Source organism: Alligator mississippiensis, chromosome 1 (genome assembly GCF_030867095.1).
Source record: "Alligator mississippiensis isolate rAllMis1 chromosome 1, rAllMis1, whole genome shotgun sequence".
Classification (NCBI taxonomy): domain Eukaryota; kingdom Metazoa; phylum Chordata; order Crocodylia; family Alligatoridae; genus Alligator; species Alligator mississippiensis.
In genome coordinates, this window is record NC_081824.1 from 181404307 (window position 1) to 181416917 (window position 12611).

Below are 12611 nucleotides of genomic sequence, written 5' to 3' on the forward strand. Positions count from 1 at the left end.
ATAAATATTAACTGTTGAATTTGCTTTGTACAGTAGTCCAGTGGGTTGTTTAAATGTAAGGTGCATTTTCCTTCCTGATTTAAAGTCTACAGAGCATAATCCAGACCTGATATACACAAGCACATAGGCATGTTTGTGTTGTGGGCATGCTGGCCTTCCAGAAAAACTCCCAGAATAGTTTCAAACAGAGCTGGCAACCCTACCTGTCAGACCCAAGGCCCTGCTCCTTTGACTCAAGGCTTCCCACCTCAGACCCAAAGCTCCCCTCCTTAAATTTAATGCTTCCCTCCAATCAAGGCTCCCTGGCTCCCAGTCAAGGCTCCCCCCAATTCAAGGCTCCTCTCCTTACACTCAAGGCTCCCCACCTCAGATGAAAGGCTCCTCCCTCTCAGACTCCAGGCTCCCTTCTGATTCAAGGCTCCCATCCAATTAAGGGCTCCCCGCCTCAGACTCAGGGCTTCCCTCAGACTCAAGGCTTTCCTCCTTGGACTCAAGGCTCCCTCAGATAACACCATCTTAGTTTTCACTCATTTTTTGACTACGGAAAAATCCTAGAGCCATTCATCTGTTACTAAGAACTGTGAAAGCCCACAACAGGTCAGAATGGTTTTAACACTCTGGATTCCTGTTTGAAATCTCTGGGTTTATCTTGCAATTCATTTTTGTGCTCCTTACAGTGCTAACACTGCATGGTACCCCGCAGCACCCTGGAAAGGATCTTAAGGCGCCCAGGGTGCCACATTGCCCTACATGAGAATCACTGTCTTATATGAAGAAGCATAAATATTGAAGATAAAAATCTTGTGGCATTATTGCAGAATCAAAAAAGGGTTCATATTGCTGGCAGGTGCTCATGGGCATCCCAAAAATCTTGTTCCGAGGCTTGTGTGTACTTGCCATGGAGAGTGTCATACGTGATATTGCTCATGTTGCAATTGTACTTTCTGTTTTCTTGTGATGGCTTGTGAGGATTTGCTGGGGGAGAAGTTTACTGACAGCATTTTAGATTAAGGATTGCTTCATGCCACGATGAATGCATACATGGTTGGGATTTGAGTTGTTTATAAGTCCACTCAAAATGAAGATATTTTAAATCATGCTGCTAGGGTTAGTTTATATGATAGCAGATCACCACCAGATGAGATATCTTCCCATTTATGCAAAGTTCTTAACGCCCCTCCAGATTCAGAAGGAGCCAGTCGAAAGACTTTATTATTATTAAATATAGATTATGGCATTAACAATTAAATAATTTTATTATAGTACAGCCCAAAGGCCCCAGTTGGGATTAGAGCCCTGCTTGGTAATGTACCAACATAGAAAAGAATCAATCCCTGCTTTGGAGGTTTTACAATGTAAAGATCTAAACCACGGTTTCTCAACTCTTTTAGACTCAAGACACCCCTCAGAAAATGCTAGCTCATAGCTTTCAGTCATTTTTTGACAACAGAAAACATGACAGAGCAGTTCTTCTGTTGCAAAGAACTCTGGAAGATCCCAGGTGGTCAGGATGGATTTGACACTTTGGATTCCTATTTGAACCCTCTGGCTTTGTCTTGTGAATCATGTATAGGTGTTTGCACACCTAATAGTGCTAATATTATGCAATCTCCTTCAAAGTTGCACCCTGGTGATGGAGAGTCACAAACCTAAATGGACAAAAGAGGATGTGGAGATAACATACAAGCAAATCAATCTGGAGAATTACAGCCATTCTGTCAGAATCTGTCAGAGATGTGTCATTTTATTAAGGGTGTGGGGCATGGGTGGGAGGTGGAATCAAGAAAGAAAGTAGAAAAAGTAAAGATGAAGAAGAGGACTAGTCCCAACTTGTCCCTGCCTCGCTACTAGGTTGGTTTTGTAGGCACTCTGACAGAAGTCAGTCTTAAGGGAGGGCTTAATGGTATCAGGTAGGAGCTGTTTAGATTTTATCAAGGTCTTTCATTTGTTTGCTAATGACTTTGCTTCACAACGAGTCATGAGTTAGTCTTTGTATGAACTAGAAGCTGGCTCCAAAATACACAAAATTGCTTGACTACTCTTCCTTTTTCCTAAAAATTTCTCCCATTTCTCTAGTACAGGGAGTAGCACTGGGCTGGCCACAAGCACTCTCACCACCATATGGTGTCAACTAGCTAAAAGAGTTAGTATATTGAGTAATATAAAAGCTAGAAATTGACCTACATTAGCATTGCAGGACAGAGAGAGATTATCCAAAAACATTCAGGGTAGACACAAGCCGAGAATCAGGTTTATAGCAACCATACCATAAACTTATAAAGCATCATGTAAGCTAGAGCTGAATACAAATGGTCATAGAACCAAAATAGTCAGACTGATGAAAGAATTTGTAGCCTGGAGGTCTTAGTGATTTGATTTCCCAGAGGCTAAGAAAACCTACATTGGCCTGAGCAGATGGCTATAGATAACCAGTGCCTTTGTTGTTTGGGCAATTATGCTAACTAGTTGAGACTTTATTAGCTATTTCCCTGCAAACTTTTGGCTAAAACTGTTAGCCCTAATGTACATGCAAATGATAATGATAATTTTCAATATAAAAATTCCATTTTAAAAGTGGAATTTTAGATAGAGCGCCCAAAAAATACCCATACCCACAGGGGTTGAACTCCAGCTCTGTACATGTGGATAAATATATCTATTTTTTACAGTACAGTGCAGCCTCCACATCAGAGTTGCTATTTCCCCTTATAGTCTGGTGTAGTAACACTGTTTCTCAGTAGTCCTTATGAGAATGAGAGGTCCCAGATTTAAAATACAAGTAGATGCACATAAGGGAACCGTTCCCAGGTTAATGACTGTATTTCCCTTTTTAAAGACCTGTTGGGAGTGATGCAAATCCCACATCTGCAGAACACAAAAAGTGTAGAGACCTTATTTGTTGCTACTCACACCACACAACTTTGCAAAACAATGCTGTGGAGCTGAAGTGTTACAGAGGACTTCCATTTGGCACACTCCAAGGGATTCTTTCATCATCCTTCCTGTATAGCTACAAGAAATATTATACCAGTCTTTCTACTTAAAAATTTATTTAAAAAATCTGATAATATGTCCAAGTCTCATGCACAGAAAAGTTTACTGCTGCTGAATGCATTTTTTACAAGGTTTGCCAAAGTATTGTTGATACACATTACAAATCATTGGACATTTCAGTGGGGAGCCTAGTTATTTAAAAGTTCTTCACTACTGAGGTCTTCACCGTTTGTGTTACCGAGTAGTAACTGTAAAAGCTCCCGAGTTTCATTAAATTGAATGCTAATATTTGTGCCTAAGCTGTAATTCTCTCTCCCAATGTCAGAGAGACTCTTAGTGATCCAGGGTGTTGCTGACATGTGTTTGGAAGGATCTCCAACAGGCTAAGGAAATTAAATTGAGAAAACTTTTGACGTTGTTATTGTAAAATGGCATTCCACTTCAGGCCAGATAACTGATGCAGTTCTTTCTGAATATGGAAAGAGGAAATTATGGTGATATCAGTAACAGCCTTGGAAACAAACAGCCCCTCTGACTTGGTTTGTAGAATAAGTTTTGTACAGTTAACTTTCAATAACAAAAACATTTACATAATCAAAGGTTAGGTAACATCTTGTTTTTTGAATAAATAATTCTCATTATTGCTTCCCTCTGCTTCAGTTCCAGCATTATTTGGCAATCAATATACCATAACGAAAATGAATATTAGGGCTATGTTTATATAATAGGAGAACTGGAATTGCATGCTTTCAGATGTTATACAATATTTTTTCTTGTAACATCTTCACAGCACAACCACCACTATTATATCCAAATTGAGAATTTAAATTATATAATAATAATTTCATCCTTTAAGGGTCTTTATTCTTGTTATATCCTTCCCATTGTTTTCCACTTAACAAACGGTGTGGTCAGTTACTGCTATAACCTTGCTTCTTACTTTTCCTGTTATTTCACTATAAGGAAATGAGTCATTAAAAACATACGTAGAACTTGATGTATGCATTTTCCTTGATAAGAAAATAGTCTGTTATGGCATTAAAGCAGATACAAAAATCAGGAGACTAGAACAAATGCAAGATTATAAAGAGAAACAATATTGTTGAGGAAATATGAACAAGGCAATGTGTGTACCTTCCTTGAAATTAATAGCAAATAGAGGTGGAAGACATCTACAGTTTTCAAACTACCTTCACTTTATTCCACGGCATCCATGGTATAGCATTTAAGGTACAGTGTGCTTTAGTTTAGTTTCTTGCTTTACTGTTTGGAAGAAAAAAGAAAGCTGACCCAAATGCAAAGAATATATACCTCATGTTGAAGTCAGCCATCAGGAGTTCAGTGAAAGTACTTCAGTGTCTTGTCAATGGTATTTCTAGCAGTAATAGCGTAGACAACTGTGCTGATCGCAACTATCTTGTGTCACAACCAAATTAAGTAGTGCCCATGTCACAAACAAATAAAACCATTCAAAACAGTTTTTTTCTACACTAAGTTAACTAAGGGTTAACAATAATGATAGTAACCGCGTTTTTTTGCTGCGCATGTCAAAAAAAAATTTATAACTGCGACACTAACAGAGATAAAACTTAGCCTTCTGTGCTGTACATAAATCATTATAATTGGTCAAAGAAAACAAGGAATAACCCTGTAATAACACCCTAGCGAAGACCGCTAGATAATTGGCGATTCTAATTAAATTTATGATGTGGCGAAAAGCAATTGGCTATTACACAAATAAAACCCGTCTTCACTTCCGTGAAGAACGGGAGACCTCCGCACACACACCTAAAAAACCTCTGAACCTATGCGTGAGAATAACTGACAAATTGATCACTTGTCAGTCTCCCCCGTCTCAACCTAATCAGACGTAAATCAACGACCTGCCGGCCCGACTTTTTTCTCCATTTATCTGCCCGACCGACGAACTCTTATGCAGACCGACATACGACCTACGAACCTTAAGCTGTAACTAACCAAGTATCTCTGACCTCCGCTATTCACCACCTTGACGGCGTAAATAAATAATCTTGCTTTACAACCGATAAGCGTCCGCCTAATTAATTCCACTCCAAGCATCACAAATACCCGCCTGACGGCCTTCTAAGGCCCCGGACCCTTATCTGCCCAGGTGAGAGTCAGGAAGAGCTGCTGGCTGGCTGCCCTGGGTCCCGACATCTTGGAAATGCATAGGGTAAAGAACGGTCACTCAGCTATTGTTTTAGATCCCTGTCAACCCACTTGTTGGGGGGGGAAAAGCACCTTGTTAACAAATATTTTCCTTACCTGAATGATCCTTTCCTTAGTCCAAGACATAACATATGCCTACAAATATGAAAAGCAGCTTAGATTTGTCCTTGGAATATATGCTCACTCCAGAAGACTGCCTTCATAGCTGTTTTGAATAGGGTTAAGTATTTGACTGGGAAAAAAATATGGTCACTTGACTGGTCAAATATTGTCAAACAATGATCAAGTATCTTAAGCATTAATTTTTATTGCAAAGGAAAGAGAGAGGCTTTAATCTTCAATCAGTTCAATAATTATGCTAATTATGAAAACCAAATTAGTTAATTGTTATTGTGAAATAATTTAATTCTAAAAAACTGTAATGAATTATTATAACTAATACTGTTACCTAAAGTACAGAGATGAACAATATTCAAGATTGAACTAAGTTCTTCTTGGTTTTTATCCCAGGACCCCAGAGTTAACCCAAAGAATTCAAAAAATGAAAGTAAACAGAAATCAATCACATATAGCAACTCTCAAAGGCAAGCCAGCTTTTCTACGCAGAGTATAACAGGGTTCCTGACCGGAGTCCCGTTACGTGGGGAAAATCCCTGCAGCTGGCAGTCATGATGCCCAGGTGAGGGGGGTGGGGGGAAGGGGGGGGGAGGCAGATTCCCCACACCACTGGTAAGCCAATGGGACCCGGCTTCTGGGAATAAAGGGAGGATGAGACCCCAGAAAAAGATGCCTTCGGGCACTGAGAGAGAGGGAGGGAGGGGTTGCTTGAGACCCCGGAGAAAGACAGCCCTAAAATGCAGAACTGAGACCCAGAAAGATGTGGAGAAGGGACCGTACAGCTGCCAGATCAGTAAAGATGCCCAATACCTGCGACAGAACTCCAGCCGCCGTGGTGAGTTAGAAGGGAGAAGAAGCTGCAGGTCCAGGCAGCGACAGGGCAAGGCGTCCTACAATAGAGAGGCGGTCCCTGGTTGGGACCCGAAAGGAAAAGCTGGCAACGATCCCAGAGCAAAGGGGTAGACCATCCTGGATCCTCAGTGCCGGCGCTGGCAGTGAGGGAGGTCCCGGAGGCGAGCCGGCACAAACCGTGGGGAGGCGGAGAGAGACACGGTGAGCCTCCGCTGCTAATGGGGCAATTAGCAGGCAATAAGCCGAACCCAGGCGGGAGCAGCTTGCACCCAGGAGGTCTGGGTCAGGACTGTAAGGTACCATTGCCCGCAGAGGGGGAACAGCTGGGACTGCTCTTTGGCCATAATTGGTGCAGGATAAAAGGCACCACTCACATGAGCTGCTAAGGAGGTAATTAGCACCATGGGACTTTGGCTGGTACTTACCTTTTGAACTGCAAAGCCAGTGATCCTCTCCAGAACATGAGGGTGACTGGGGAAGCAAGTGGGATGGGCTACCACCTGTGGTCCAGGCCGCTGTAAAAGAGAGACAAGAGAATAAAGCACCTGGGATCACATGACGGGTCAAACATTATTGCTCCACGGGTACCTATTAACATTCCATCTTTTTCCTCTCTTAATAAGATCAAAGTCATGGCAGGCGAGAACCAGAGGAACGGGCGGTACCTCCCAAACCCAATAACACAGAGGGTTTTGCTTCCTTCCTTATCACAGAGCTTAGCTCTTACAGTCTCATTTGGCTTAATTGGGGAAGGGAAAGGAGGCTGGAAGGATTCAGAAAAGATGGATATTTATGTGTGGGCACACTATCTCTCAACTATAGTCGCTGAGTCAAATGATGTGTGTGTTGGAAACACCTGTTATGGGTTTTGTTATGGACATAGATGGAAGAAGAATGCATACCTCTTCATACTTGGAGTGTATTCTTCTGCTATACTAGTGATGAGGCTGGCTGGAATATCTACACTGCCATATCTGTATGCTGTATAATTACTGGTGGATGATCTTAAGCCAACCTTGCATACATCAGAAGTCTGGCATAAGGATAGATGAATGTGTGAGAATCCATCTCACGTAGCATCCTTAATTACTCCCTTATGGTGGTCTGTAAATGACACATAAGCTCCTCTATGGCTTCAGACATGGTATGAATAAGTAAATTGTTGCTGTTATGTATCACAGAACTACTTCTATAAATACCATCTCCAGGGATGGCATTAAGGATGACTTCTATTTTTGTGTTCAGTCCCAGCTTGGTGAAGAGTTGAAGGAAGTCTATCACCTGTTAAAGGAATGTCTTTGAATGAGACAGATATCAAGATAGGCATAACCTACCTTTAAATGAACTATGGTGCATTTATTAAAGATTTTGGTTCATTTTGGGCAAACACAGGCATTGGGAGCTTGAAGAGTTGTTAATGTGGAGTACTTGTAATTCAAAGGCTGACAATATTTTCACTGGATTAAAGTAATTTATTGTAAACTGTCCTGAGCCTTTTTGGATAGGGCAGGAAGCATAGGTGGATTAATGCATGGGCCCAGGGGCCTCTGCCAATCAGGGGCCCCCAGATGCCTGGGTTCCCATGGAAAGCAATGGGTTTCCCATTGCAAGTAGTCAGCCTTCTAGCTTGCAAGGGGCTGCTTGGGTCTGCCTTGAATGAGATTCAGGGAGCGCCACGTGCACATGGCTGGGAACACAGCTGGGCAGCATGCAGAGCAGCTCTCTGTAGGTAAGTGTATGGGGGAAGGGGCATGGAGGGGGCAGAACAAGGCTTACACAGTGAGGGAGGGAGTGGGGCAGGGGCTGGGGCTGAGGGCACTGGCCAGTCAGGGCAGTGTGGGGGACCTGGGGCCAGGGTGGGGAGTGGAATAGAGCCACACAGGTGGCTTGTCCAAGGGGTGTGGGGGTGATGACAAGGAGGGAGGGCAGTTCCCCGCCACTGCATGCACACCCCTAGGGAGGCATGGGAGGGCATGTGCCCCGTTGCGGATTTGTACATGGGGCAGATGTGGGCTTCTCACTGTGGGCTAAGAGCTCTCCACACTGCTGCCATTGCCCTGAGGACCCCATGCCAGCCGTGTGCCCCCTCCCTGCCCACCCAGCAGCAGTGGGGGTGGTGAGTTGCGCCTCCTGCTGCCAGGAGGTGCACAGCTGGCACCAAGTCCCCAGGGCCACGGCAGCAGAGTAGAGAGCCCTGAGCCCACAGCGGGCAGCCCACATCTGCCCTCACCCTGCTTGTCTCCACTCTGCCCATGGTGGGTGAGGGGCGGGCAGGGAGCAGAGAGAAGAGGTGGGCATGTCCCACCCTTCCGCTCGCCCAGCCAGTTTCACCCACACTTCCTCACAGGGCACGGAGGCCCACCCCACCCATGGCAGTGGCAGCAGCAGCAGGAGAAGGGGCCCCTCCCCCTGCTGGAGCTCAGGGCGCCAATAAATCTTAATCCACCACTGGCAGGAAATAAATGATAACAATGGCAATGCAGCCACTTCAAGGCATTTGATGAAAGCCTGTGGACAGCTACACACACATCTCTACTCTGTAACAGATGCATTCTGTCACTCTTGAAATTCTCTTTATTTTCTGTGAACATGTCAAAATACGGAAGCATTCAACCTGGAGATTGAGAGTTTCTTACCAGTCCTGTGGACACGACAGGATTATTAACATTCAGGTCTCCATTCTGAATCTGAATTGGTAAATAAAAGAGCTGTGTCTGTTTGGGTCCAGATTTGCTTACCAGTCTCCTTTCTTTTTCGGAATTGGAAAAAGCTGAAAATTAAAAATCCTTTTGACTGTATCGAGGAAGAATTTCTCTAATTCCAAAAGACAACAAAGCATGAACCTGCTGAGGTAACGGTGTTTTGTGAAAGGGAATTAAGCAGGGGGGCTGGACCCAATGATCTCATGAGGTTAGTGGTAGAGGGAGTCTGGAATTGATTCCAATACCCAGTCTATATGATATCAAGATCCCATTGATCTGTTGGAGTGGTGTTCCAGGCTTGCAAAAAATAGATAAGATGGCCTCCAAATGGAGAAGGGAAAAGAAAGAAAATAGGCCTATAGCACCTGATTGAAGAAAGCAACCGGCATGCTGGTGCAGCTAACAAAGCCACAGTGCTTCTCTTTTGACAGCACAGATTCTTTCTGACTATTTAATCTGACGTTTGATATATGTGGTAATCAGAATATGGAGTCTGTCTAAGTAATGCTTGTAGTTTATATTACTTTGTTTTCAATTGTAGAGCATGTATCTTGAGTGGTCTTGATAAGGCTCAAGAATAATGAGTTTAAAGTTTGAGAACTATAACATTCATAAAAGGAAGATTCTTGATTCTTTTCAGGATTTCATGGGAAATTCAAGAAGACTGAAACTGACACAGATATGTCTGATATTACAGTTGTAACTGAAAACAATTTAAAAGTCACTGATGTTTTGTACTGCAGTGTTACCAACTGCTTCTTAGGAATTAAAGACTTAAATTCCTCCCTAAATGTTTGTGGCAATTTTTTTACAAAATCTGATACCTTATGCCAACTGAGATAGTCGCATTTGTAGAAGAGTTTTTGAGTGTTTTAGCAATCTTTACCTAAAAACTGCTTAAAAACCAGCAATTTTTCCCAACCCAATCGTTTGAACCAGGTTTGGAGTTCTGTTGTTTTGCACATTCCTGAACTGTGGTAACCACAAGAGATTCAAGAGGGGAGTGCAGCATATAGAAAAATTCAAACCCTGAGGAGGGTTTGAATCTTAGCTAGTTTCATAGGGGTTAGAGAGGGAGTGGCTGGTGTTTGTCACAATAACAGAGCTGGTTCTAGAAAACAGCAGCTTTACCAGCGAGTCTTTGATAAGATTTGTGAAGAAAGAGGTAAAGTTAGGCATGGTAGTCTGAGGCAGGCAGAAGGCAAGGTAGATTTGAACCTTAATATAGACTAAGTAAATTAGACATTTGTTGCATAGTTTATAAACTATAGGTACAAGCTCCTGGAAGGCTGCTTCAGGCTTAATACCAGGAAAAACTCCTTCACAGTCAGGGTGTCCAGACTGTGGAATAAACTCCCTCCAGAGGTGGTGCAGTCAGCTACCCTGGTGGTTTCCAAGAGGAGACTGGACAGTCACTCGCTGGGGTCACTTGACCCCAGTTGTCTTCCTGCCTAGAGCAGGGTGGGGCTAGACCTGATGATCTGCGAGGTCCCTTCCAGCCCCTAACAATCTATGAATCTAAAGCGCAAGTCTACACTTGCAGCTGAAAGATTTGTGTAAAACAGCTAACCATTTGTGAGATTTTTCATTCACTGCCTCGACTAGGGATTTTTGGGATCAAATCTTATTTTACCTTTGGTTGTCTATGTGCTACTTATGTATTGTTCCACCTGTTTTTTCTCCAGCTAAAAATCTGGGGACTTACATGCCTTCCCAAGTGGCATGGGATCATCCCTGAGCACAAGTGGCAATAGTAAGTCCCGTCCAAATATACTTAGGACAGATCTAGTTGTACAGTGAAAATAGACCCATACTTGCTTGAATCTAAGACAAAGGTTTTTTTTCTCCATTCAGCATGGGGGGAGGGAGAAACCCCTTGTCTTAGATTTGAGTATAGGCTAGGCAAACAGCTGTTGTAGCTCCAGATGGGACTGGTAAGGCTTATGCAACAGGTGGGGGTGCGTGGAGCATGGAGGGAAGTAGCATGCAGTGCAGGGGGGAGCATGGGGGAAGGGAGCAAAGGGTGCAACGTGGTGGCAGGGATTGTGGGGGAAGGGACACGCAGTGACAGGAGCATGGGGAAACAGTTCAGGGAAAGGGACACATGGAACATGGGGAAGAGGGCATTTATTGCAGGGAGCGGTGCAGGGGAAAGGGCATGTGGTGCAGGGCGGGCATAGGTGAAGGGATGCACTAGAGTGAGGTAAGTGTGGACAGAGCGAAGTGTGGAGCATAGGGGAAGGGGAGCATGGAGCAAAGGGAGTACAGGGAAAGGGTGCAGGGATGGGGCACATTGTGTAGGAGGAAGACTGGGGAAAGGGACACACAGAGCAGGGAAGAGTGCATGGAAGGGGCACACAAAGCAGTGCAGGGAGCTGCTGTAGCTCTGGCCCCAACCCCAACTGCAGTCTGGAGTGGGAGCCACCACTACTGCCTCCATACCCCTGGCGGAAACAGAGTTAAGCAGCTGCAAAGGTAGGGCAAAGGCACCAGAGGGGGACAGTGGCAAAGGAGACTGGGGACAGGCAACAAGGGGGCAGGCATGGGGGAGGGGGCAAATGGCAGGGGGGAAAAGGATGTGGGGCAAGATGACTGTCCCCCAGCTGCTACTTTGCTTGCATCAGTGTGGGGAGCAGGGAAATGAATTTAAGACAACCCTCTAATAACTAGATTTTAGCCATGGAAAATTAACCACTTATACTTTTACCATGCCTAGGATCTAATAATTGGAGGGGTTGTCTAAAATTCAGGATTGTCTTGGATTTGGGTAAATACGGTACCTACATTTCATGTGACATTCTGTGATACAGTACTTATGCTTTAATATTTAGATGAGTATGTAGTACGTAGCTGCCTAAAGTTGAGCAGAGTCCGTTGGTTGAGGCTTTAGATTCCAGAGGTTGGTTAAGCTGAAGCTTTAGATTCCAGAGAAGAGTAGTTAGAAGAGGCTGGCATTCTCTTATGCTGAGGGTCTAGAAAAGCTCAGTAGAGTTCGGGTTGTGATTTGTTAATGAACTGTTTAATGGATTTAGGAAGGGGGTTCCTAGTCGCATGCCTCTCCCTATTGTTTTTCTTTTTGTCCCTGCCTTGGAGTCCCCTTCAGAGGTTTAATAGGCAGGTGATAGCTAGGGCAACAATCCCTAATCTGGTCAGATGCTGATGAGAAGAATAAATAGTCCTTCTGCCTGGGTAGAGCAGATTAAGGAAGAGCACTTTAATGAGATGCAGCTGAAGCCACTGAGACAGCCAGCAGCCAGTCCCATGCAGGCTGCTGTGGACTTATCTGCCTGCCTCCTGACATGTCGGCAATATTTACAACTAGTAAGCATTAGCAGCTTAGAAAGCTGAGGTGTTTTGACTTGTGCCTTAGTTGAGCAGGGCAAACTTTTTGTTTGCCGTACTTGCCACAAATCAGGGTTGCACTGTCCCCAAATGCCACTCTGATCCTCTTCCTCCACCTGATTGGCTGCTCTGCTTTCTGTTCCTTACTCGGTGCTCTGTGCTGTCTCCTGCTCTTTCTGCCCTATCTGTTGCTGTGCTGTCTTGCCCCCTCCCTGATCTGCCATGTGCCACATACTGAGACTACTTGTGGCACTTATGCAAAAGGCTGGCCACACCTAGCCTAGGCAGTGAGAAAGAACTGGGGCATGTTGGGGGCAGCACTGTCCTTAAAACCATCAGTTACAAACATGAGGACTTGAAGGATAAATCTTCTGCCTGTAGTGCGCAAGTTTGTCATTACCCTGAAACAGAATA